The sequence below is a fragment of the Malus sylvestris genome, chromosome 13 (genome assembly GCF_916048215.2).
Source record: "Malus sylvestris chromosome 13, drMalSylv7.2, whole genome shotgun sequence".
NCBI classification, from domain to species: Eukaryota; Viridiplantae; Streptophyta; class Magnoliopsida; order Rosales; family Rosaceae; genus Malus; species Malus sylvestris.
In genome coordinates, this window is record NC_062272.1 from 27,213,891 (window position 1) to 27,220,456 (window position 6,566).

The window sequence follows — 6,566 nt, forward strand, 5'->3', positions numbered from 1 at the left end:
TTTTTTTTTTTTGGATTAGGGTTTGTGTGGTGGCTTAGCAAATATATTGCTTGGCCGTCTACAGTGTTTTACTATGCTTTATTTTATGCAATTTTGGAGACAGAGAGAAGTGCTAGGGTTTTGGAGATTTTCTACTTGAAGGTGCTTTCAATCCTTTTCTTAATAATATTTTTCTATAATTTCAATTATGAATATGCGAAACTAATTTCTTTTGCTAGGGCGAAGCCTTGAGTCTTAGCATGAATATGTGATTTTTATTTAATTGCTTATGATTGATTGCATGCATACTTTGAATTGTTAATCACCAGGATAAAAACTATCTAATTGTCTTAATGCCTGATCACCATTAGGATCTTTAGAAAAGTAATTTGATACAATTTTGGTCGGAAGGTTCCCTAAAATTGACGCTGGCTTCTTGTAATTAATAATTGTAATTTCACTTAGGATGAATATCACGTCTTAAGGATTGCATGGTTTTTCAAAGGATTTTCATAAAGCATAATGAATCTTTCATGTTCAGATTTGATCCGAACGTCCGGACGGGTTGCATGTTAGATATACGTTCTATGTTGGAGGTTCCAAGTAGAATATGAATTAGAAAAATCTAACCTTCAAAGTGGCATGTGTAGATCGTAAGTAATTGGTAAAAATTCATTGGATTGCTAGGTGATGGTGGAACCCTAGTGCTTTCTTAATTTGATTCTCCCAAAACTGTTTTCTTTTCTCTCTAGCTCTAATTTTACAGATTGTTTATTTTAATTCATTAATTTCATTTTTATTTTAATTAGGTTATAAAATGAATCACCTAAACTTCTACTTTACAATAATTAAATGGAATCTGATTAGGTTCGAATTATTTAATAGTCCCTGTGGAGACGACCTTGCGAGATCCGTTTATACTACAATAACCTTGTGATTCTTGCAAGGAAAATAGGAGATTTAAGCCTGTTAACATGAGTAGTAACAATCCTATCAAGAAAATGGCGCCGTTGCTGGGGATTATTTAAAATAATCCCTACGAATCAGATTTTCAATTAGTTATTGCTGTTTATACATATAAAAAAAAATTTAATTTTCGTTTTTATTTTTTTTTTACAGATTACAACAGTACAACAGTGCAGATTTCAGAAATCTGTGCATGGTCAGCACCCGTTCAACAGTGCAGAAATTGATTCCATTTGATCCAGAACTTGAGCTGAATTTAAGGAGGAAACGCATGGAGCGAACTGTGCAGAGGGTTCCTCCTCAGCAGGTAACTTGTCTACAATCTTTAAATTCTGAAGACCTGCACAGCAAAGAAAAAATGGCATTTGTAATTCCAGAAGCTGGTCTGCCCCTGGGAGATTCACTGACAGCCCATACCACAAAAATACCAAGTTGCATTACTTATCCGGCAGTGGATGAAGGGTCTGCATTTGAAATAAAACAGTACATGTTGAATATTCTACCTACATTTCATGGGTTATCATCTGATGATCCTAACATGCACATTGCAGAATTTTTAATGGGGTGCAAAAATATTTTGGTGAGAGGATTTTCAGCCGAATCTATTAAGCTCCGTTTATTTCCTTACACTCTGAAAGATCAAGCAAGGAGATGGCTCCTCACACTCCCATCTGGAAGCATTAGTACTTGGGCCCAACTCAGTGAAAATTTTTTAAACAAGTACTATCCAGCTTCTAAGACTCTTGACATGAGAACTTAGATTTTATCTTTTGCCCGAAAACCAAATGAGGAGTTTCATGAGGCGTGGGAACGGTTTAAAGAGTTGATTAGAAAATGTCCACATTCAGGTATTAACACTACTGATCAAATGCATATATTTTTCAGAGGGTTGAATATGACTACAAAAACTCTTGTCAACGCATCTTGCGGAGGTTCGTACAAGGATAAAAATGCACAAGAGGCCTGTTTGTTATTTGAAAAAATGGCAGAAGATACACAACAGTGGGTAGTTGAGTAGCCACAATCTAGGTCTATTTTTGAGATGTCTAACGGCTTTCCATATGTTACAGCACAAATTGAAAAAATGGAGAAAAGGTTTGATGCAAAATTTGACCTGTTATTACAAAGAATACCAGGTTCACAGGTTGCTGTACAACAGCCCATACCAGCTGCCTGCAGCATCTGCAACGTGATAACTCACGATTTTATGCGCTGCCCACATAGAGATGTTTCTCCAGATTTTACAGCAGAGCAGGTTAATGCATTTAACAATTTCCAGCGTCCCAGATATGACCCGTATTCGAATTTCTACAACCCAGGTTGAAGAGATCATCCTAATCTAAAGTGGGACAAAGATCAGCACTCAAGACCTCAATTTCAACAGCAGGTACAGCAACCTGCTGCACCTAAGGCTGCTTGGGAGGTTGCAATTGAAAAATTGGCAAATACTACCACTCAAGAAATTCAAAATCTACAGGCAGCAGTGAAAAACATGGAAAAACAAATGGGGCAGATTGCTTTACAGGTTTCAGAAAGAGCTCCGGGTACATTTCCTAGTCAAACAGTACCTAATCCAAGAGGACGAGAAGAATGCAATGCTATACGGACTCTACGGTCTGGCAAAAGTTACAACAACAGACATGAAAATTTTGTTGGAAATTCGCAGGCAGCAGAACTACCCCAAACTAAATCTGCAATTTTTGCAGATTCTGAAATTTTTGCAGATTCTGGGCAATCCCAAGACAGATCCGAAAATACTGCAGAAGCTACCACAAAAACTGCAGAACGTGTTTACGAGCCTCCTATGCCTTATCCAGAAAGGTTGAGACCTAAAGCTAAAGATCAACAGTTAACAGATTTTATGAAGACTTTGTCAAAAGTTCAGATTAATCTACCGTTAATTGATGCAATCAAGAACATTCCATCTTATGCCAAATGTTTGAAGGATGTTTGCACAAAGAAAAAGAAGCTTGTTGATTTTGAAAAAGTGATTCTTACAGAATAGTGCAGTGCGGTCTTATTGCATAAATTGCCTCCAAAGAAAAAAGATCCAGGGAGTTTTACTATCTCTTGCACCATTGGAAATTGTGATTTTAGTAGTGCTTTAATTGATCTAGGTGCTAGTGTAAACTTAATGCCTTATTCTGTTTTCAAACGTTTAGGTAAAGGTGAGCTAAAGCCAACCTCCAGTATTATTCAATTGACTGACCGTTCAATTACCTACCCTAGAAGAGTCATTGAAGATGTTATTGTGAAGGTTGACAATTTATATTTACCAGCTGATTTTATGGTGTTGGACATGGATGAGGATTTGACAACGCCCATTATTTTGGGCCGCCCATTTCTGGCAGCAGCCCGGACTCTTATTGACGTTGAAGCCGGAACATTAACATTCCGGGTTGAAGATCAAACTGTTGTTTTCAAGTTGTATGAAGCAAGCTTACATTCAGGTGACAAGCAAGAATGCATGCGTGTTGATGCATTGGATGGTTTACCAAGTGCCAAGTTTATGAACAGATCATCAACTGACCATCTGTCCATAAAGCCCCCGAATTTAACTCGTGATTGTACAAGTCCTAAACCACAGCAGCAAAGGGTTCTACATGATGACCAGCCAATTAACACTATGAAAAAACATGAAAATTTGCCAAGCAGTCCAAATTTTAAGAAAATACAGCCTGGTAAAAAAGTGTGGTTATTAAGTTCAGATTTCAAGTCATTTCCAAGGAAACAAGAGTCTCGATGGAAAGGTTATTTTCTAGTTACTAAAGTTTTTCAGAATGGTAATGTGGACATTAAGGCTAAGGGCATAGATTTCTCATTGAAGGTTACCAAACATCAACTAAAACCATGCATAGAGAAACATGGTGTAGGCAAGTCATCAACTCTGAAGGAACTAGTGATCTAGCCATCAGATTTCTGCAATGTCTAGCTACAGACTTAAAATAAAGCGCTTGTTGGGAGGCAACCCAATTTTTCTAAACTCTTTCCTTATTTTATTTTTCGTTTGATTTTTTTTCTAGATGCATTTCCATACCTAAGTTTATTAAAAAAAAAAAAAAAAAAAAAATAAACGTGAAAAATCCAAATTTTTTTTTTCTCTATTCACGCAGTTGATTTTAGCTCTGTTTTTAATATACGCATATTGGTTAATTGCAGGTTGCGAACGTGAAAAATAAAGCGCGTCCTATGCTGGAATCCTGCACCCAGCAGCAAGTCTACCGGTACATCAACCACATCTACACTATGTTGGAAAATTAAAGCAGTCAACATAAAGTCATTCACAGATGCAAGTTTGGGGGTGATTGTTGCAGATCCAGCACAGAAACAGAATTTAGAGCAGTTAATTTTCTGCAGCTCAGTTTTGCGATGCATGGAGGAAGCACAATTAAATCACAGATCCATACACCACAGAACTGAGTACAACTATTATTACTAGATCTACAACAACTACACTTGCAGGGATTCGAATTTTACCTCCCAGATGCACCGATCTGGGTCATGCGGCCTGTGTTGTTTTCATCCGTTGAGCTTGTGTGTTTACTTCAGTTTCCTTGGCTCTATCATGGATCCGTATACCCCTACATAAAGAGCAAAAATATGAGTACATCCAGGATAAATATGGCATTATAATGAACTGTCGTTGAACATGTAAATGTTGAGTTTAGCAACTGCAGAAGAACGAGATCTTTACCTTCATGATTTGCAGCGGCCGAGACATTTGCCGTTTATTTTGCCTTCTGCGACCATTAGACCGGCATCTTAAGCTTGTGTTCTCTCGGTTGTACGCAGGATTTGGGTGTCATTTTTCAATCCCAGTAGTAGCTTTATTATTCAAATATCAGATCAGCGTCAATCAATCAAAAGGGTTACGGGTTTTACCTCAAAAATTTGCAGATCCGTGAGTTTGGGAATTTTTGAGTTAGTCTCTTCAGTATCTTTCTAAATCTCGAGTACCTACTACAGAAGAACATCACTGTAAGCTTCTACATAGACTCATCCCGACAAGATAGCTTTGAGAGATTTTTCGCAAGTTGAGAGACATGTATATTGAACCAAGTGGGAGATGATTACCGTTGCATGTGCGAAATGGTCTCGATCTGCATTCTTAGAACTCGAATCCGTGATGGCGTGAGGCTTGGGAGCAACATGGTTTGGTTGAGAAGAGATGGCGACTTGGGTTTTTCAGATTTCCCACCAAGGCCAGGTATTCACGGAGGTATGGTTGTTGCTGGGTTATGGAAGTCGACGGATGCAGCAGTTTTAGGGGGTAAGAAGAAGCTGTTGTGAAATGGAGGTTTGCATTGATGGCTGTTTTTGAGAGTTTGCACATGGGAAGAGTTCCGCGAGGGAGAAGAAATTTATTTTTTTATTTTTTTATTTTGGAGATCTATTTTTCATGTTAGAGAGACTGATCTTACGTTTCTGAGATGCCATGAAGGAGAGAGAGCAGATAAATGGGGTCCGAGAGAAATGAAAAAATAATGGGAGGAAGAAGGACTTGCTGTGAAATGGAGAGAGTAAAAGTATTTTCAGAATTTCTAGAGTGAGAGATGGACAAATGGGTTTATCTAAACCTTTTATTTGGAATCCTAAGGAGTGGTGAAACGGATGCGCGACACGTGTGCCCATCTTCCTCTTCCTGTGCTCCCCGAGAAGGATGGTTTTGCATTGGTAGAGAGTCGTTGGCTCTGTGGTAATGACTGACAAAAAACTGAGGACTGATAGAGACTTTTCTTCTTCTGACATGAGAACTCGCAAATGTCATTTTCACATTTGCATGCCAGCTGCATGCCATTCAAATATATCATAGAATCCAATTTTTTTCTTGGATCTTTGCTTTATGGGCTGGGTTAAATCCCAAAGGGCCATCAATCGGCCCGTGTGTACTTTTTCCACGCCCATCGTTTGGCATGCCATGCTGGTTTCCAATGCAAGCCCAGGTGCATTCTTTTCTCCTTTATTTTATTTTATTTATTTTGTTCCTTGTCCAGTCGTTTTGGTCATTTCTTTGTCCTATTTTTGTACTTATTCATAGCTTTAGTTGGTGTCTGTTTTAATATTTCATTTTCTTTGTAAAGTTGTTAATTTTTTTTCTTTTATTTTTCCACACCTTGAGGACAAAGTGTGATATAAGTTTGGGGGTGGGAAAGTAAAATTTTAGGTTTTTAATTTTTGATTTTTGTGTCAGTTAAAAATTTTCATTCTTTTTAAGTTAATATCTATAGATTATTTTAAACGTTAGAACAAATAGACATGGTAAAGATTAATCTCACATTAGAGTCTTTTCTATTTATCGTTGCTTAGACACTAATTCATGAATTATACTTTGAACTTTGCACATCACACCAACATGGTTTGTGGGGAGTGAGATTGAAACACTTACTTTTAGTCTAAGTTTATTTTAATTTTTTTGTTTTAAGTAAAGTTAGTTATTATTGTGAATAAAGTAATAATTGTCTCACCCGAGGTTTTGCCTCGTAGCTGGGCCAGTCCTGCCTAATCAGCAGTGATTCTCGCTTCAAACGGTAGAGTTTTGGCATGGGGCAGGGTGGTTAGTTGGTTTCGTAGCTTTTTCAGCTCGGGTTAATAAGTCCTTAGGGGTGTTCTACACCTAGTGC

At 37.7% G+C, this 6,566-nt stretch overlaps 1 long non-coding RNA gene and 1 other non-coding gene across 2 annotated transcripts; both read right to left on the minus strand.

Annotated features, from left to right (window-relative positions):
- Positions 1-1,690: 1,690 nt before the first annotated feature.
- On the minus strand, positions 1,691-1,795 carry LOC126598261 (small nucleolar RNA R71). The gene has a single exon (XR_007614771.1). It is a non-coding gene; the product is annotated as a small nucleolar RNA R71 (small nucleolar RNA).
- A 2,430-nt stretch (positions 1,796-4,225) lies between these two features.
- Positions 4,226-4,735, minus strand: LOC126596300 (uncharacterized). The gene is made up of 2 exons (XR_007613940.1): positions 4,640-4,735; positions 4,226-4,526 (listed from the first exon to the last, which is right to left on the minus strand). It is a non-coding gene; the product is annotated as an uncharacterized LOC126596300 (long non-coding RNA).
- Positions 4,736-6,566: the final 1,831 nt, after the last annotated feature.